General features: G+C 39.3%; 1 long non-coding RNA gene and 1 pseudogene across 1 annotated transcript; both read left to right on the forward strand.

Moving 5' to 3' along the window:
- The first annotated feature begins 105 nt into the window (after positions 1–105).
- On the forward strand, positions 106–13,886 carry LOC102296206 (annotated as a pseudogene).
- On the forward strand, positions 12,823–19,824 carry LOC106633405. Its single transcript, XR_006054887.1, has 6 exons — positions 12,823–14,025; positions 14,111–14,353; positions 14,424–14,600; positions 14,696–14,841; positions 15,072–16,308; positions 16,426–19,824. It is a non-coding gene; the product is annotated as a myosin-6 (long non-coding RNA).
- The last annotated feature ends 1,853 nt before the right edge of the window (positions 19,825–21,677 follow it).

Raw genomic sequence — 21,677 nt, forward strand, 5'->3', positions numbered from 1 at the left:
TTAAAATAGTATTAAATAGAAATTAATTTTCTATTTTTTCTAAAGAAAAATCTGTTTGGAAACATAAAAATGTGAATAACCAGCCTGATTCCTATGATATGGCAAAGTACTGGAATAAATGACCTCCCCAAGATACTTACCTTTGCTGGGTGCCTGTGCTTGGTGGTGGCTTGCTCTTCCTTTTATATCAAATGATGGGAGCCTATCACAAGTGGGTTTCTCTATTTGGTCATGCTGTGTGGTGTTATCCTTGTGCACCAGTTCTTTCCTCCGCCTCTGTCATCGCACAGTTTATGTCTTCTGGACGTCTTACATGCCAGCATTCCTGTACCTGTAATTACCAATACAGTCAGGTTGTGTTGCCTTCAGCAAAAATACGGAGATGAAGCAGCATTTCAAACTCCATACTCCTGTCTTGTTTTAAATTTTATGAAACATACAGATGTGCAGTTGGCTTTTGGTTGTTTATGTGTAGCACAGATAGGAAATTGGCTCATTTTTGGCTAAAGTCAAGTCAGCAGTTACAGACAGTCCAAAGGTGTGACTAATGGATCTTTTTATTGGTCTCTGGCACAACAGTAGTCCCTCGAAGTGCTTTGGGGAAGCTTTAAAAAGTCACTGAGGTACTGTTTCAGAGGCCTTACAAGTCAGAAATTATTATAAAATAAAATGAGTGCCAAAAAGCTTTAAAGAAAAGGAAGGATTGCCAAGGCATTGCATTTTACAACAGTGCCAACAGCTGTTCTTAGTCTTGTTCATAAGGGACACACAAGGGAGACTGAGACAATCCCTAAAAGTAGAGCAGCAGAGTACCAGTTCTTCTTCCTTTATGTTTGAAAAATGACCTCATCCTGGATTTTTCCTGTGAATCTAAGCGGAGCGAGTTAACACTGTTTAGGGCATTCAATTCCATATTGTTTGTGTTTGTTAGATGCTTGTTGAGGCTTTTGTCAAGGATGGCAAGCGTGCAGACATTTTTGCCAAGACTATGGAACATAGCCGGCACAATTAAGCGTGGGTAGAAAGCCATTGGGCACTGTTTCCCTGGAAAGAAGATCAACTTACAGCAGTGAATAAGAAGAAGACATTCTAAAGCACTTACCCACAAGATATAATGAGCCTCTGTCTTCAATAAACATGTGTTACACGATACCTGCTCCGAAATCTTCTGTCTTATTAGGGCAAAACTCAAATATAGCATCAGGCTTATGTTGATACTAAAGTCAAATGCTACATACCTAGCAGGCTTATTGTATTTTAATGGACTTTGATCTACGCCTGACACCTTCTTCATTTGTCAAAGAGTATCAGCTGGGCTGTGGATAACAAACCAAGGTGAGTGCTGGGTAACATTCCAGTCTGTTGGCTGAACACAAAGAAGCATCCTTGTGCTTGTGTTCAAATGTGCAACACTGTAAGTATTGTACAGTTTAATCTGATGTGTAGAACAGTGTTTTACCTGTGTTTTGTCATTTTTAGTTACATGTGAAAACCTAAGGTCAGTAGAGTGATTTTTTTTTAACCATGTGGTAGAGTTATATTTTGTATGTTGCGTTATGGCAGCCATTCAGATTGTTGTGTGGCATATTGATGCCATTAACTGCAAAGCCTGGAACTCAATTACTAAAGAATGTGTTATTATTTCATTAAGAGGAGTATTTGTTTATTAAACTCTCTTAATAATGCTGTGTTGTTATGCAGCTTTTACATTTTTAATATTGTCTTTTAATCTTTCAGTGCATGCTGATAATAAGTGGTGCTCAAATATAGCTGCAAGGAGCACTGACTGTGACCTTTTTTGATGACAAAGAGTTTTGTTGTTGGCGTGGTTTTTCTTTGTTAAAATTAGGTCTAAGATTTTGGCTTGGCAGTACCCATCTTGCAGTAGGGCTCTGGTATTAGGGCATGAGAAGGTGATAAGTGTGAGAGTGCCTGGGTGTGACTGTTAAGCTGTCTCCAACAGTTACACTTATTACTCACACTTGATATTTTGGAGGCTAATGGCTTCATGCAGATGAAATTGTCCATCATCGTTATGCAAATGAATCGACTATTCCTGATTTTTTGATAAAAGAAACTGAATTACAAATTTTTTTTCTTTTGTTTTTTTTAAAGAGCAAGGTCTGGTTATTAAAGCAGTAGTAGTTTGGGATGCACTCATTTCCTGGCAGTGTTAATGACTGCCACATGAGTGGTAGTCACTGGCATCTTATATGCCTCGAGTTGCAAATGTGCAAACATGTTGATCATGTTACCGGCTTCTCTGTCATCATCACCATCATGATCATCTTCTTGTCTCTTAACATTACACTGCTTCACCAGCTTTCACTGAGAGCCTGCATTTACCTAAAAATAATTTATTCTTTTATTCTTTTATTTTAGTCTCTTTATTATTATTATTATTATTATTATTATACAAAATGTTTTATTCAGGTCACAAGGTGATGCTTGAATCTGTACCAGCTTGCATTGGACAGAAGATGGGAAAACCGGGGACAGTCCCTTGGAACTATCTTAAAATATGGTATGACATGTTTTCAGATTTTTCTATATGCTATTCAGCTTTCATACTGATTATTTATTGCATGCATTGTTCTGAGAAATTCAGTAGAATTTCCAGCCTTGCTTTTTTATGTGAACTCTAATTGTAATAGATTGTAAAGATATTTCACTGGTTTACTGTGATTTTTGAATGTAGGGAATTGCTCTAGATCACCTTGAACTGAACTTTAAGCATATTTAAATGAATACTGGGGAACATCTGGATTGAAATGAAACCTGTATGCCCATCAGACAAGTATAATTTAAGAGTTCACTGATGTAGTGCACCCAGTATAAACTCTATTATGTATCCCAAAAGCACCAGCTGCCTCTCCTGTCAAGCTTAAAAACACCATTGCTGTTTTCCATAGTTTTCAGCAGAACCTTTAATGAAACCTTTCCTGTCTTTTTTCTGACCACAGCCAAGGTTGTTTTCCACAGGCAGTAATGTGATCATCACAAATCAAATGATATATGTAAACTTGATTGAGTAAGACATATTTAATAACTACTTATCACAAAATCCTTTTGCCATGTGAGTTTTCCCCCTAAAGGTTTAAAGGTAATTAATAAAAGCAACGAACTAATGCTGTTTTTTAATTATCTACACAGGAACGGGGCAGAAGGAGAAGAGAAAAAAAGGAAGACATGGAGAGATGGAACAACGACTCATGAAGTGCTAACTGACAAAGCTGGAAGAGTAAGAGAGACTGCAGGTGCAAAACTACTTTTTTCACATGTTTTAAAAAGGATATAGTAAAAAAAAAAAACAATACACACAAAAAAGGAAACAATCCACATGAATGTTATTTGCAGATTTTCCCATATTAGAAAAAACCTTGGCACAGTGGAATAGATTTACAGGAATGATGTAAACATGAAATTGTAGCAAAAAACTGAAAAATGATGTGTGTGCAGAGACCCATCTACCTGTAGAAAATAGAATTGATTAGTGTTAAAAATACATCAACATGAAAAGACGTTTAATTATTAAGTTTTATACAACATTTATACACCTGAATACATATACAAGATTTATCTACACTGGCGTATTACTGGTTCCTAAGTTACTGTCAGCACTAAACATTTCTAGTTGGTTGCACATAGACAGAATTTTATCTAAGCTATCTTCCAGTTTATACAGCTTTCCAGATTGTGGGTTAAGCCCTGCATTTCAAGCACTTGAATCTGATGCTCATCTCTTTTGCAACTGTACTAAAGGAGTTCATTTACAAAGTAACAAATCATAATCAACAGCCACATGATTACATTTCCTCCACGATTACTATCATTGCTCTCTGTTTTATAGTTGTGTGCGTTAAGGCAAAGTCAGAGCAGTTATGTTTTTTGTTATTTTTTGTCAAATAAACAATGGTGGAACATCGAATTAAACTTGGCCAAACTTTCAAATGATGAAATCTGATCAATTCCCGTTAGCCAAAATCTCAAGCGTCAAAGAGCTTGAAACGTTCTGTTTCTTGTAGGTTTTTTTTACTCTTGGATCTGTATGTATGTGAAGGGAATGGAAGCTTGTCGTATGAGGATGACTTTTTCACCTGGACTTTTTCGTTGTTAAAATCAGCAGAAAGTTGGTTTAAAGTAGGATGGCAGCCTTTAAGGGAGAGGAGATAAAATGTTTGTTTCAGAAGAACTAAGGAGAACTAGGGAGCTAAATATTACCTAAATAAGAATGATTTCAAACTCTTAACCATCCAAAGCTTATCGGGCTAAAGTGAGTGTAATAGTCCTATAAAAGTCCTTTTAAATAAAATGTAATTAATCAGGAAAAAATGTTATGCACTTTGTAATGAATGAGGATGTGGGAGCAGCTGCATTTATCCATTACAGAATGAGAGAGAACAGGCGGATCTGTTGGCCTTAGAGCTTGATGAGAGTTCACACTGTGACATATCTGCCACCTACAAAATAATTTTGCCCATCAAAAACAAATGTGCAAATTAATCCTAGCTAAAAATTGATATATATATATTAAGCAGACTGGACTCACTGCTACCTCCTACCTCCACCTCACTCTCTCTCTTTGAGCTGCTCAATTCACATCACAGTGTCATCTGCAAACATGAACAAGCTTGGCTTTTTTGGAAGGGTTACCAAAAGAAAGCCTCACCTCTGTAAAAAAAGAGTTTGCAATGCTGAATATGAACAAAGCAGAACACTTTAGGAAAAACGTCTAAATATTCAGTCATCAGTTTCACAGCTAAAGCTTGGTCAAAATAGCTCTGGCTTTTGGACAGACAGCTAAAGGCAGAAGTAGATACATTCAGCACAGCTCTGACATGATAAGCAAAATGATACTGAAGAGCATCCTTCAAAAACATTGTGTGGTTCTACAACAGGGCAATAATCCCAAGCACACAAGTAAACCTATGACAGAATTACTGAAAAAGAAGTTGTAATGGTCCAGTCAAAGTCTAGAAGCAATGTTCTGAAGAGTGGACCCTACAGTGATGCAAGAGCAGAAAAGGTGTGTCCCATCTGTTATTTATAGGAGGGTGGTATATATTTCATGATTCTAAAAAGGAAATCATACACACTGCAGTCAGCACCAAAACATCTTTGCATCATCCATCTGTCTGCAATATCAGTACCAAAAGGCATGCGGTACACAAGGAAATGCAGACACTGGTAGTGCAATTAACAAAACATGTGACGCTCCATTTTGGTTTTTGGTATTTAACTTACCGGAACTTTCCAAAAGGCAACCAAGAAAGGTTCAGCATCAGTCCAAGTAAGCTATAAATCAGCCTTAATCTCTCCTTTCCCCACTCTCTGTCTGCTCTACTGATTTGACCTTTTTGTCACTTAAGAATAAATGAACACACAGAAGCAAAATTGTCAGTCTGCTGCCAAAAACCTGCAGAGATGTCTCATTTATCACACACAGGGGAATATTTTCCTCATTAGCAGTTCAAAAATAACTCGGCCTTCTTGAAGCCAAGATAGATTGTTTACCAAAGGCGAACAGGTGCTCTGCCATGTGAACAAGTTGTTCACTTGTTTTCATTAAGACAAATATTCACTGTTGATTACTTGGTGCTTTTTCTATCTATAAAGGAATGGAGCGGATGCAGTTGAACGCTTAAAAACAAAACAACAAAAAAATTGGGATTTCCCGACCTCCTGCCCTCCTCTTGTTTGTTAATACCATGTTTCACCCTGTTCACAGCACAGGCTGGTCCAGTGCGATACAGACCATCCTACAATACCATAATGTTAAAGTATCAGGTGCACAGTTTTCTTTAAGTGCATAATAATCATCAACATTTGAATTTATAATTTCAGCAATTTTTATGCTTTTAAAGATTTTTCTGACTGAAATTCTCAAAGCTAATCCAGCTTATAAGACCATCATTGTCATTGTGTTTCACAATGAATTTGATTTTCTTCTTTGAATAAATTAACCACATGTAACCACACAGGAGTTCAACAGTTGCCATTTTTCTCAGAGTACCATCAGTTTTTGTAGCATCTGAGCCTCAAACACAAACTACAATCAGTGCTAAGCATGCACTTAGCAAACTCGCTGCGCAGAACAGAAACGATAACAGACTTGCAAAGATCTCTACTTACCATGAAAGAACTTAACACAATTGAACGTGATGTGTTTGTGACCTAGTTACTGTACTAACAGTCAGAAATACAGAGCTTAGGTGTCCTCTTTCTTTATAGAGGAAGCACATCATGATAATGGACCATAAAGAGATCTCAAATTAGCTTCTGGTTAATACTTGGGCCTTTGCTTAAGAGATGTTTGAAACAATTTCTCTGCCAAAAATGTGTTTTAATGGTGTGGCTGTTCCCTGTGCTGATAATGTAATCTGTCATATGTATACAAAGACTGTCATTAATTATATTTCTACATTTTTTATGAATTCATAAAAGCCCGTAGAAATGCAGCATACATGAATTCATTCTTCCTTTCAGGTTTAGGTATGATAATGCATAAACAACCCCGTCAGTTATTTACAGGTCGCTTTTTTGTGAGGAATTGTTGAGTTGTTTGTTTTTCTGTTTTGGAGGATAGACTGACATGATGAGCTTAGGAAGCAATCTGCTATTATTCAGAAGCACAGTGACCTAAGAATGAGGTGATAAATGGTGGCCAGAGATTTCAGTATAAAAGAAGCACCCCCAACCTCCATGAAAGCTCTCTAATGATAGGCTGCCAACAGAGGTGAGTCCTCGCTCACACAGTGGAGTGAACTGTGGTTCCAGTTAATGAGCTTTTAGTTCTTCTGCTGGCTTTTCTCAGATGAAAAAAATAGCAGTTTTTGATATTGTTCTATTTTTAATTTAGATTTGCCCTTTGAGGTACCCACATAGCAACTGCACCGTACAGCAAAGGTAAAGGGTATCCATGCAGCTACCAACAAATTAGGAATCTTTTAAATACACATACTTTTTTTTTCATTATTGAGTCAGTTAAGCGCCCTTAAATATTAATTGAATTTTACTTTTTTATCTTGACAGTGAGCATTCAACAAGTCGACCCACACATGGAGCGTTCTGGCCCAGCAGCCATGTACCTTCAGAAACCTGAAAAGGAGAGAATAGAGGCTCAAAACACTCCCTTTGATGCCAAAACGGCTTATTTTGTGTCGGAGCCCACTGACATGTATTTAAAGGGGAGAATTGTGAAGAAGGAGGGTAGCAAAGTCACAGATGAAATTCAGGGTGGGAAGGTATGTACATGTTTTGATGCATATTCAATAATCTGGGTATGGAAATCCCAGAAAGCTAATCCTAAACTCCGTGGGAATTGTTTGTACTGTACACTTTTAGCATGCAGTAATTTAGACATGTGAAACATCTGAATACGTTTTGCTCAAATTCTTCATTGTTTTGTTGTGTGCAGACTCTCACCGTGAAGGAAGATGAAGTCTTCCCAATGAACCCTCCAAAGTTCAATAAGTTTTAGGACACAGCCATTGTGACCCACCTCAGTGAACCTGCTGTGCTGTATAACCTCAAAGAGCGCTATGGAGCATGTATGATCTACGTAAGACACAAAAATGAAACACAAAACTTTAGTTTGTGGAGAGACATGTATGTTTGCTGAAGGCTGAATAATTATGACCACCCCTGCCTTACATGCTGACAAGATTTCTGAAGGTGCCTAGAGGTTTTTGTCAGTGATATATCAGCAGCCACCTGGATTTAAATGTCTGGATGTGGATACACCACAAATCAGACTTCTGGCACATATAACCCCTCACTCACACCTGCTAACATGGTGGTTGCTTCAGAGATGCCAGAAATGCAAATTGTTATGGCCAGACCCATTTGTCCCTTCAAAGTCTTTATACCTGCTCATTTCTCCCACCACCTACAAGTGACAGTGAGAACCATCCACTATATTCCACTTTGATGTGTACCATTGTTATGAGATCTGTTTTATGTGTTTGACGTGTAGGTCTTCATAATGTTTGGGCTTCTTTTATTTCTTGTCATTTATATGATCTTGTGCTTCTCAAACAGACCTACTCTGGCCTGTTCCACACTGAACCCCTGCCAGTGGCTCCTGGTGTATGATGCAATGGTTGTTGCAAGATACAGGGGCAAGAAGAGGATTGAGGCTCCACCCCACACCTTCTCCATCTCTGATAATGAGATAATCAGTTCATGCTCCAAGGTGATAAACCCTTTGATCAGCAACTCCATTAAAGTAATGACCCATAAAAAGTCTACATTTTATATTCTACATAATGTCTTGTGTACTTCCCCTTTATGGTGATGGTGCCTATAAATACATATGAATTTATAATGATTTAATGTGGCAGCTTATAATAAATGAATTCAATAACACAATTTGTATTAAATTACATTTTTTTCACAGATTGTGAGAATCAGTCAATCATGATTACTTAAGTTTTAATGAAAGACATCTGTTTTGGACTGAAACAACTCTAAGTGATCTAACTAGTAATTTCTGCACTGTATTATGTCAGATTTACACCATTGCATGTGTGTTTCATTTTCCAGTGGAGAATCTGGTGCAGAAAAGACTGTCAACACTAAGCGTGTCATCCAACACTTTGCAACAGTCGCAGTGTCTGGAACAAAATGTAAACGAAATGTAAATAGAAACTCGAAATGTAAAATGCAAGTTAAGTGATGTGATATGATGTAGAACTGTGTGATACACTTGCCAATTTAAAATGAAAAACACAAACGTGTTGGATATCATCATTTTAGGGGGTTGCTGGAGGATCAAATCATTGCAGCCAACCCACTTCTGGAGGCTTATGGTAATACTAAAACAGTTAGGAATGATAACTCATCTCTGTATTCACTGTGGGCTGATAGTCTTTCTTTCCACTTCGTTTCTGTAAAATATTAAGGTTAATAGCTAAACTGAGAAGGAAACCCTGTTGTCTTTGTGTGGTTCTGGCTGTAAAATCAGGAATTGAAAAATGTAAGCTTCTCATTTCTTACTGCTGAATTTGAGAACAAATTTGTTTGATGAAGAATCAGGTATCGTAGATAATGTAAGTAACACCTGTAAAATCTGTGTTTTTGTCGATTCTTTCCTTAGACCACCATTGACATCTTGGGTTTCAATGCAGAGAAAAAGATAAGCATTTACAAGCTGACTGGGTCTGTGATGCATCGCAGAAACATGAAGTTCAAGCAGAAGGAGTGAGAATAGCAGGCTGAGCGAGTGCGCTGAGGGTAAAATTGTGTTTTGATGTCTCAGGGCCACTGTAAATTAAAAAAATTGTAAAAATTAGTTATTATCCAGTTTTATACTTCCCAATATGAATCTACTTATATATCTTGTATTGTGTACACATTTGATCCTGTTTCCATGGTGGAGAATTATTGCATTGTAATGTTTGGGGTGTCCTGATTGTTTTCAGGTGTCTTGGCCGACATGTAACAATAGTTAAAGGTTTTAGGAAACTATAAGGAGCTCAGAGTAGAGCTGCTGGTCCTTGACTTTATAAAGGGCCATTTGCAACTCCTCTGGAGAAAGAAAACTTACTGTGAACTGTCCTGTATTTTGGGAATACACAAATACAAGACAACCAGAGGCAGACCCAGAACATGCACGATCCTTTGTTGTCATTTTATTTCATTCATTTCAAACTTAGTCATTTCTAAAACATCTTCCCTCTTCTCTTTTTTTGTTTTGGTTTTTTGTTTTCATCAGAGGCTGATACATACCTACCTCACGGGCCTGAACTCTGCCAATATGCTGAAGGCTTTCTGTTAACCAAGAGTACAGATTGGCAATGAAATGGTGGTCAAAGGTCAAACTGTGCCACAAGTAATTAAAAAGTAGTCTATGAGCAAACAGTAATTTATATATTTTAAAAAAAAATCCTCTTCTGTGGTATAATCAGAACCCAAACTCTTATTTCTTAGGTTAATAATAGAGTGATGGCTCTGTCCAAGGCTGTCTATGAGAAAATGTTCTTGTGGATGGTTGTGAGACTCAATGACATCCTGGATACAAAGCAGCCAAGATTTTTTTCATATCTGTCCTGGACATCACTGTGTCATGGTCCTGGGCCGTGTTGGCCCAGTGTTCTTAGTTCTTTTGTATTTTTGTATTCAATCCCCTGTTTAGGTTCTGTTTCCTGGGTTGCCCTGTTATGTTGTTCCCTGTGTGCTTTCCTTTTGTGACTCTCACCCCCGTGTGCCCCTCTGTGTATCTGTGAGCCCTCGCCTCTCCTTATGTTTTATTCCATGTTTCCCCAGCCCGTTATGTCTGTTTTCCCCGTGCTCTCTCTCCTCCTGTCTGAACCTCTGTGCACTTCCTGTTTACTTTGTGACTCTCACGCCTGTACATGTCATGTTCAGTTCACCCCGCCCTGCCTCGTTATGATTATCAGTGTCACCTGTGTTCCCCGTGTGTTCCCACTGTCCTCGTTAACCCTCGGTGTATTTCTGTCTGTGTCTCCCTCTGTTCGGCGTCGCGTTCTCCCTCATGTTGTGTGTTATTCTCCCCGTGGTTCCTGGTTTACTTTATGTTTAGCTTTCCCAGTTTAGTTTAGTACTGTTTTCGTGTTCCACCTTTTGCCAGCATTAAAGCTGTGTTTTTGAGTTATCCCCGTGTCTGTGAGTCTGCATCTTGGGTCCTTCTCCTGCCTGCCACACAACGTACCATGACACACTGGGCTTGAAATCTTTGATGTAAGTATGCAGAACTAACACTGCATAGTCTTACGTTCATGTTCATGTAAAGTAAGTAAAGTACAAACGTCATTTCTTCATACTTTACACAACAGCAACACACAATCTTTGACACTTTTTCCCCTTTTCAGTTCAACAACCTGGAACAGCTGTGCATCAAATTCACTAATGAAAAACTGCAACAGTTTTTCAACCATCACATGTTTGTCCTGGAGCAAGAAGAGTACAAGAAAGAGGGCATTGGATGGGAGTTCACTGACTTTGGTATGGACTTGGCTGCCTGCATTGAGCTTATTGAGAAGGTGAGCCGTGTGCTGTCCATTTGCATAGAAAACAGTAGAAAACAAATTTAAGTTGTTTTGTTTTTTTACTGCTTCTTTCATCACGGCAGCCAATGGGCATCTTCTCCATCCTTGAAGAGGGGAGTGCATGTTCTCCAAGGCAACAGACATGACCCTCAAGAGCAAACTCTATGACCAGCATGCTGGCAAAAGTTCCCCCTTCCAGAAACCAAAGCCTGCCAAAGGCAAAGCTGAGGCCCACTTCTCCCTGGTGCACTATGCTGGTAATGTTGAATACAATGCCATTGGCTAGCTGGAGAAGAACAAAGACCCTCTGAACGACTCTGTGGTACAGCAGACGTCTTTCACAAAGCTGCTGGCCTTGCTGTTTGCACCTCACGTGTAGGCAGAAGGTAGTATTTTTTTATATAAACTCATGTATCTACAAAATTTAAGCTATGCGGAAAGATTATTGCATTTATTGCTTCGCATTATTTACATATCAGTTTGCAAAATGCGCTTTACAGGTCCAAAAGGTGGAAAAAAGGCTGCCCACATAGCAGACAGGTCTGGCCTGGATCTGGTGTCAAGCCGGCACTGCTGGCTGACTTCTGGCATGGTACGTGGTATGTCATCCAGATATGGGCCAGGCCTGGCATAGATGACACTGTTTATGTGATGGCATGCCACATCTGGCCCGATTGTGGTTTGGTTTATGTGGCCCAGGCTCACAGACAACAGGTCTGGCCTGGGTCCGGCATCAAGCTGGCACTTCTGACTGACTGGTGTGTTGGCAGGGTGTATGTCAACCAGATGTGGGCCAGGTCTGGCAATGATGACACTATTTATGTTCCTATTTTCCTATTTTAGGTAGAAGACCCAACTGCCATGTTGCAATACTATACTGCCATGGTAGTGGTTTGATTCCTCCAGTCAGCATGTCAAGAGTGTGAATGTGTATGAATGTAGTTAGGAAGCACTCAGTTCAGAGAAGATGTGTGAATGTGGCATGTCGTATAGAACACTTTAGGTAATCCGGGAGAGTAGAAAAGTGCTATTTAAGAATCACTGTCTGAACAGAGTTTCGTCATGTTACTTTTGCACTATTATGTTCCGGCACATGTTGTTATTACATGGCTTGATTAAGGTACACATTAGGCTGACATCTGGGGCCAGAGCTGAAACTGTTCTGGGCCAGCACAGGACCACCAGTGTGTCTGCAACTGGCCTTGTGGTGGCCCATGTGTGGGCCACCTCTGGCAAACCAGATCTGGGCCACCAAAGGGCCGTCATTCTTTGCGGTATGTGGGCCATGTGTAAGCACGTTGTGTGGGCCAGATCTGGGCCACACCAATTTTGCTATGTGGGTGGTGGCAAGAAGAAGGGCAGTTCCTTCCAGACAGTGTCGGCTCTTTTCAGGGTAATATTCATTTTCTTAAATACTTAAATGATGAACTTTAATGAGCATGCACCCACATTTTGTGTGCTGCTTGATTCCCAATGAAACTAAAACACCAGGTAGGTACCTGGTTTAATATCACTGCAGGTGGAGACTTTGATTAATGTACAGAAAGTACTTCTGCTCTGAATAATTCAGGGAAAATTTAATTTTTCATTAGTCTGTGAAAGCTAAGTATTTTGGTGTGATTGCCATAAAAAGTCGCTATTTCCTAGTTACATAGTTCAGTCCAGCAGGCTCTTAATGCTGGAACAATCACAAAATCCAACTTTTTTTCTTTTCAAAGTATCAAAATAGATCATATTTGATATAATAATGGAAACATTTTAAATAAGTTTTTGCTTAACCTTGATTGTCAAGCTCTTTATGTTTGTGCAGCTTCCCCGCTTGAAAGGGATTGATGCATCTACCACAGTTGTTTAACTGGATTTCACTCAATGACCAGGCAGATCTTTTGTTTCCCTTTTTTCTTCTTTTCGGCCATAGTCAGCCACAGGTGAAAAACCTTTAAATACAAACCAAAAAACCAAAATACAAATTACGTTTGTTATCACACATCTGCGAACATTAACCAATCCAAACCTTTTTTAACAGTAGCAGTGCATAAGCTTTGTAGCACAATATTTACTTGAGTATTTTTAAATGCTCAAATTATGTAATTCAATCTAACGATTGAACACAAGATTAAAAGATATTGCTTTTTTAAAAGTGATAAATCAAATGGCTAATCTGCATTAGAACTTAAACAGTAAACAATAGCATTTATGACCAGTTTTTCTTGCATTTAACCATATGCAAGCATTAACAGTGTACCATATGCAGACCAACAACAAACAATGGTGTCGCTCATAAACATTAGTTCCAGCCTGTCACTTTTACTTTTTTGTCTCAGGGCTCTCCACCTCCTAAACTCAGTTTGACTTTACATTGACTGAACCCAAAAATGTAATGAAAAATGTTGACAATGTCATGGGTAATGTACAACAGTTGACTGTAACTCCTTCAGTTTTATGGTAGATAAAAGCATCTTGTTAGGCTACCACATGGTAAATGCAGGATTTGTCAGAGCTTCTGCATTATTCAGACTTATTCTTAGTCATGTAGTTTAAGGTCTTTAATAGACAACAAAGCTGTGTGTCAGAGTGCCGGAGGCCTCTAGGGACATGTTATTGAACAGGAAGATGCTGAACTTAATGTTCTCGCAAAATGTAATTTTTGAGTTAAGAAACGGTTGCAGTGCAGTTTTCTTTTTTTAGAATCTGGGAGACAGCAGTAACCTTTTTCTATTCAGTTTGAGCAATGAAAGAAAAATGTCCTGTACTCTGTCTCCACAGAGAATCCATTTACACCATTCAGTACAACATCCGTGCATTCATGAATGTCAAAACCTGGCCTTGGATGAAGCTATACTTTAGAATAAGGCCACTTCTCGGGAGTGCAGAGGCAGAGATGGCACAAATGAAAGTGGACTTTGAAAAGACCAAGGAGGACCCAGCAAAGGCTCTGGCTAAGAGGAAAAAACTGGAGGAAAAGATGGTTACTCTCGTACAGGAGAAGAATGACTTGCAGATCCAAATTCAGAGTGTATGTTAAAGAGAACTGGAACCTCCATTTTTCTGTAACTTGATTATTTACAGCTGACTGTATCATTTCCTTTTTGCATTTACAGAAGGGTGAAACCCTCGCTGATGCAGAGGAAAGGTGTGAGGGGCTCATTAAAGGAAAGATCCAACTCAGGGTCCAACTTAAAGAGACAGCCGAGAGACTGGAGGATGAGGAGGAAATGAACGCTGAGCTGACTGACAAGAAGAGGAAGTTGGAGGACGAGTGCTCTGTGCTGAAGAAGGATATTGATGACTTGGAGCTGACCCTGGCCAAAGTGGAAAAGGAGAAACATGCCACTGAGAACAAGGTTTGTGCCTCGTTTCAGTTGTTTAGTGGGAACTGCATGCTATAATGATTTTATTCACCAAACATTTTAGGTTAAAAGTCTCACAGAGGAACTGGCTGCTCAAGATGTGTCCATTGCCAAGCTGAGCAAAAAAAAGGAAGCCCTCCAAAAGGCCCAAAAGCAGACCCTTGATGACCTGCAGGCAGAGGAAGACAAAGTTAACAGCCTGACGAAGGTCAAGACCAAGCTGGAGCAGCAAGTGGACGATGTGAGTTTCTATATTTGTTTGAATTATCACAAGTGCAGCACTAAGTTTTTATATATTGAAGCTGGCACTAATTACTGTGTGCGTGAATGCACAAGATTGAAGGTACACTGGAGCAAGAAAGGAAGCTCCGTATGGATCTTGAGCGAGCTAAAAGAAACCTCGAGGGAGATCTGAAACTGGCCCACGAAACCATCATGGATCTTCCATGAAAGGTGGCAAGAAGCATCTCCAGAGACTAGAGGTGAGGGTTTGTTTGCTGCAGAAAAAAAGTGTTTTGTTGTTGGTTTCAGTAAAGTGAGATCATTTAAGGAACTACTTTGATAAAAGTTGTAGAAGTGGTACCCCAAACAAACTTAAAACTAAAGGTGGGCTCTGTTTATTTCACTGAACTGTTTTGTGTAGGAAAAAAGTTCATAAAATGTTATATCACTTTTTTTACCATAAAAAACATCTGGGCTTGTGGCTGGAAAGGTTCGGGGGCTGGAGGCGGAGGTTTAGGTGGAGCAGAAACATGGATCTGTGGCTGTGAAGGGTGTCAAGTATGAACCTAAAGTGAAGGAGCTGACTTATCAGGTAGGATGCAACAAAACAGAAATGCTTTTTCTGTCCCTAAAATCCCAAAATTTTAATTAAATAAGGAAGTGATGAGTGATCATCACGTATAGTTTTATAATTTGTGCTGCCAAGAAAAAACTGGGTGTATAATATGCATTACACCCCTAGAGGGCAATAATCTCCATAATATGAAGAGTCTGTGGCTCCAACAGTAGTTGACGAACTGATGTGATAAAGAGTACACCACCCTTGAAACTAAACTCTCTGGTTGCAACTATAAATACACACAGTTATGTGTTTATATCTATGCTAATTGTGTGAAATTGCTAGAGCTGTTCAACAGATTTTCACTTTGAAAAACTGAGGAGATCAGGAACTCCTGCATATGCAGTTGCATGTGCAGATGGGTTGATAGAGATGTCGGTGTTTGCGCTGCGCTGAAACATCCCCTTCACATAGTCTGCAGTATGTTGTAAGTGAGTGTTTGGTGCATATTTGTTTGTTGTTGTCCCTCGTGTGCGTCTGAAGTGGATTCACTGTGGAAGATGAGCATGTTGTGTGCTCTGAAGTTGTTTTGAAGACGTTCATGAATCAGATAGAGAAGAAGTAGGTCTCTGTAGTGGTAGTTTCAGACAGACTCTGCTGTCTCTAGGCTGAGTAGGACAAGAAGACCTGACTTCAAGATCTTGTGGACAAGCTGCAGCTGTCTGTCTGAGAAAGCTGTGAGTGTGAAATATTCAACACATGCAAAGCAGATAGTCATGACAAAGTAACACCTTTACTTCTGACCCTGTTGACAGCAGTGTACTTAAAGCAGGAAGCAGAATTATTTTACGATGGTTCACAGAAAGTTGACTGAAAGTTGTTCATCTGGAACGTTTCTCCCACTAAAAACTCCAGAAGCGTCCAGATAAACAGATTTAATTTCCTTACCTGGATTACTGAGCGTGCATCAAGAGATTTAATGAAAGTTATTTTTTTACTGATGAGTGGCATCATTGCCTTAACTTCTACTTTTAAGGAGGAGCAAGCCAACACTGACCTGGCCAGGAACAGGAAGGTTCAGCATGAGCTTGAGGAAGCTCAGGAGCGCGCTGACATCACAGAGTTGCAGGTCAACAAGCTGAAAGCAAAGAGCCGTGAAATTGTCAGGGTAAAATAATTTTGTTAATTCTGTTTTATCGTCATGATGAAGGTACTCTGCAAAGGTGGTGCATCTCTTAACAGAACCATTTAACATTAATTTGTTGCTCTCTCTTTTGTGTTGAAGGTCAAGGAGACATGAATGAACCGCAGTCTGGATGAAATCACACAATATGAGCTTTTTTGTCTGATGTACCAACTACGTGACAAGAAATAAACACACAAGCAGTTGAATATCTTTTATGTCGTGTGCTTTAAATAATGCGTAACTCAAAAGAAGTAGACATGAAGCTAGTTATTCAGAGACATTACGGTCATCAAAGTTAAACAGATATTTTTTTAAATATTTGTAGGAGTGCTCGAGAGCTCCGGACGCATTTCTCAAAATGTGTCAGGATTTAAAGGTGTACTTACACTTGGTGCACCTCTGCACAAGTTAAACAATACATATAGAACCTAATAACAGTGAACTGAAATGCTCTTTTATGTGTGTGGTGGTCTAAATGTGGGCTGCACAGCTTCATCACTCGCAATAACCTGGTTGTCAACTGTCACCTGTTATCACATAGAAGTTCTTTAGGCTATGATAACTGTAAATCTGTTCCCTTTGGTGATAATGTTACTGACAGAGTAGTGACCTTACAGTTTTTCTATGTGCTCCAGCACATATGTTGCACCATGTCACGACGTCGTGTGATGAAAATAGACCCATCAGTGACCCACAACCTGCAGCAACACTCCTCCTCATGCTTAAACCCGAGCAGTGTCTTGGCATTCACCGTCACTACATCTCAAATTATTGCTTTTTATTTTAATAAAAAGAAAATCATGGAAAACCCAATAGAAACCTGAAGTATTCTGGAAAGCTAGCAAAGTACAGAAAAGCTAAAGTAATATTGTAATATTTTATTAAAGCAGAGTGAGGAAAAACAAGATCAATAACATATTTAATGTGGATGTTACTGCAGGTGTCTGATTTTAAATATCTTTGTTTTGACGTGAATCTCAGACATCCTCCTCTGGGAAGTGGTTTTATGAACATTGAATAGTGACTCCACTGGTAATGGGAAACGACCTGAGATTAATATTAGATAGGCTTAGATTGAACTGAAATCAGCCTGGAGTCATAAAGCTGAATAAAATAAGATAATCAGACTAAAACTAGTTGAGAAACTAGAAATGATAAGCTGAGCAAAACTAATTGATTATATTGTCTTTTTTTAATTAATAGTCCAATTAGTCTTCCTTTAAATGTGTTTATTTATCTGATGCCACCTCATATCTCTTAGCTTCTTCTGCTAGAAGCTAATACATTTTCATTTCATATAAACACAACATGGACCCATAGATGCTGAAAACCTTTAAAAGCAACTATAGAAAAAAATACTTTTCTTTGCATTTTCTATTTAAATCTGGACTCACATTTTAATACCATTTCAGTAAGCGCTCTTGCATCCTTCGGGAGGCTCAGGCCACCAAGGAGGCAGTTGTTTCATATCAAAGGTCGTTCCACAATAAGACTTGAAGCTGTAACAAATGGCTGAGCTCTGAGAGCATTGCTGAGGAGACAGCTATATTTGTGTTTATTCCAAATAAGCACTCCCAGGAGCACAAGAGGTCGAGTATCACATTTCTTTTGAATATTTAGGCCTATTTTGTCGAGTGTCAAGTCCTCAATATTTGGCTCCTAATGCCCTCTTCCCTTCTTTGCTTCTTCAGTGTCATCTTTCAACAAGGAAAGAATGCAAACTACTACACGTCGTATAACACGATCCTCTCCTTGTCGCATATGGGGAACAAATACTGGACTTAAGAGAAGGTCAAGCTACAAGCCGCTCCTTGTCTTTAGTTCATCTGTCAGGGCACGCAGCACAACAAGACCATTTTAAGAAAGGGTTTAAAAATAAATCCTTGCCCTCGAGACAACACAAGTGCTTGCCCTGAGAAACCTAGAGACACAAATCTAATCACCTGTTACCCGTGGATCAGACGATGGAAAGTTTATTGTCCTGAAGACAAATGCACCGTGACACGTTAGGAAGTACAATGTCAAGGTCTTCAAAGGCGCGTAGCGATGGCACGAGAGGAACTAGAAACGGTGATGTACTGCTGTCAAAGACGTTCCTTCGCTCAGACACAGACAGTTAACTTGTCAACAGCAGTGGCTCAGCCTTAAGACAAAGCTGTATGCCTTTGAATGGTTGACTTTCAGCTGCAGGATAAAGCGAGATGAGAGGGTTGCATCCGAACCCCCGTTGACTCAGTACAGTGTCAAAAATCCAGCAATGCAACCTGATATTGAGAAAAACTGTCAGTGAAAGTGAAGATGCTACACGAAATGGGGCGCTAAAATGAGAGTGTAAAATACAAATGATGGGCCAGGTGTGTGTGTGTGTGTGTGTGTGTGTGTGTGTGTGTGTGTGTGTGTGTGTGTGTGTCCTCAAACACACCGCAAACGATCCCGTGTAAACCTGTACATATATACCAGTTGGTCCCCTTGGTATATTGCATTCATGTCTGGTTCTACTGTGTTTTCCCTGTTTTTAAAATTAAAGCATACAAAAGAAGCAGTCAGGGCAGAGTGTGGGGCTTCTTAGCCTTTATTGATGAGGAAGACCTCAGCGTAGATTCAGTACCAGGCCGCTGCATTAGCCTTGTGGCCCGTGAGTTAACAAGCACCCCAACAAAAGCAGGCAGCAGACATATTTTCTATCTTTTTGATGTTGCTCCACTCATAACATGAGATTTCATGTCAGTCTCTAGAAAGCTCAAGCCCACTGACACATCTCTCATCAGATTATCATACCTAGAGTAATCATAGCTACACAAAATATTACATCTGAGCCTCTGCAAAACAAAATATCGGGCACTGGGTAGCTTCATGAGTGTGCTGTGACCCTTACGTATTGGTTAGAAATGTTGAAGTTACGCCTCAGAGTGTGTTAACGGTCTGTCAGTAGGGAATTAGTAGAAACCTGACACTGTTTCCCCTCCTTAACCCTCTCGAGGCAGGCGTTGCCGATTTGCAACAGTTAAAAACTAACAACCTGATTACCCCACATACATATTTTATGAGGTTTTTTTACTCAGAAGTACCACTGCAGGACTTGGTTGTGCATTAGCAACAAAAAGTTCAATTTGAGCCTGAGAGGGTTAAAAGTCTCATCAGGTAACACACAGCTTTCTGGTCTGATGTCCAGAGAGTATAAATGTCACAGCAACTGTTTTTGACCTTTAATTAATGCTTGCTGTTTTAATTATTAATGACTGAATTTCACTCTTACTAGTGTGGTGCCACACATTTACCCATTGCTTAGCAAGCGAAAGGTTACTGGTTTAGTTCCAGCTGGTGGCATGCATGTCCTTTGGGATTGAGTCTAAAAAGGACATTTGGTGTAACAATCAAACACGTTACCTGCTGTGGTGACAAGGGAGCAGCTGAAAGTAGCGTTAATTTTGAATTGTACTGTTATTGTTGTTTTTTATGTGGAACGGAAAATAAAGTGAATGTGTTGAGATTTTTAAATTCGACCCAAAGATGACATTAATCCATCACTATGTGATACCTGTCTATGCTTTCATTTCCTCCTGCTTAGATTATTGTAAAGCTCTGTTTTCTTGTCCAACTAAAGCATTTATTAACTGACTCCAAACCAAAAAGCTGCTGTTAAGGCTTCTAACTCACGCTTATACCGAAGTCTTCACATATCTCCCCGTTTTTAAAGCTTCTCCTTGGCTTCCCTGGTTCCTTTTATGGCCTTACAGGCTAAGGCCCCGCAGCTACATTATTGAACCGCTCCGCCCCTATTCTCCAGGCCCTCTTGTGATTTCAGTATGCTGAAAGCTACGGGTGATTGCACTTTCAAACCTTAGCTGTACAATTATAGAACAGCTTAGCGATCTCTCTTCATACCCGTCACTCTGTGGTATCCTTGTAAATGTGGCTTGAAACCTTTCAGAGAGGCGCAGTGTTTGTGTTCTTGTGTTATTTTACTCGATTCATGTGTGACCACCATGTCTTTAACATGTGATGTTTTTTAAAGCACTTTGTGGCTGTTCTAAGTCTAGAAAAGTGTTAGAAAATCAAACTTTACTCACTTACTACCTACAACAAAGGACACGGGCTGCTGTCATTTTAGTGGTTTGACATCACATTTATTTCCAAAGAACAGTTTCATACACTCACACAAAAAAACACTCATAGAAATGTAAAAAAAAAGCCATAGAAATAGAAAGAAGGGAGAATAAATAAAAGTGAAGTGAGCTATTTGTACAGAAATAGTAGGACACACCCCCCAATCACCTATGACCTGTGCCTTGCTGCAGTATTGCCAACCCAGCAAATCTGGAGCGCCTAAAATTTCAGTCCAAAGACATTGCTGAAATTCTTTGGGATCATGTGCCATTCGTCTCATTAATCTCATTAGTCTAAAAATACAGCCGTCATGTCTTTGTCTTCATTGAAACGATCAATAGTTGATAAAGTAAAATTATAATCTTTTCCCGAATGAATGAAGTTGTCCTCCGCTCTTCAAAATAAGAGAATATAATGAAAAACATGAAACATGTGATAAAGCTTTCATAGCACACAATAATAAAGTTGTGAGCAGATATAATTACCTTTTTATTTGTCAGCATATCTAAATGTTCTTTTCTCATTTATTATCCGTCCACAAGCATGAAACAGTAGCTGAATTTCTTGATAAATGTATATATAGTTAATTAAAATCATATATATGTGTCTAAGTACACAGTATCTGTCATAACCCATTTGTTCAATATTAAATACCGCTTATGAACACTATATGTGGGGCGTTAAAGTGTAATTTCATCACATTAACTGAGTTCCTTCACCAAGATATTCACCCTTGGCTTGTTATAATGGGATAATGAGATACTCTGGCCAGCAGCATTATCATGCAGAGAGTATTAGTGAACTTTTCAAGGCATGAAACTGCTCGCAGAGGTTTGTTTTGAAGGTAAATTCTGATTACAGCGCATGACGTATTCCGTGATTGGCATTTGTATTGATCAAACTTCAAAGCAACATTTGTTCGACATGTGTTTACCAGATACATTCAGCATTTCTGGGACAGAGGAAATTAAAGTGCTATAAATATGAACATTGTTCTGCTTTCTGTTGTCCATTCTCGCTACCGAGCAAATTTAATTAAGTGTGGGATTTCATAAAACCCCAGACCCCAGTGCATGTTTCTGCTATCGTGAGGTATCATCATTTTCACAAGTTCTTAGATTAGCAGCTGTTAGGCCCAATTGTGCTCCTTTGTCACAGGAAAGACTTGCAAGGCTTCTGCAACAGAATCCCAGGGACACATGAGAGCTTCTCCAAGGCTAAACTCAGATCCTCTGCAGTGCCAG

The sequence above is a fragment of the Haplochromis burtoni genome, unplaced genomic scaffold, assembly GCF_018398535.1.
Source record: "Haplochromis burtoni strain Fernald_Lab_line unplaced genomic scaffold, NCSU_Asbu1 Contig_156, whole genome shotgun sequence".
Lineage (NCBI taxonomy): Eukaryota > Metazoa > Chordata > Actinopteri > Cichliformes > Cichlidae > Haplochromis > Haplochromis burtoni.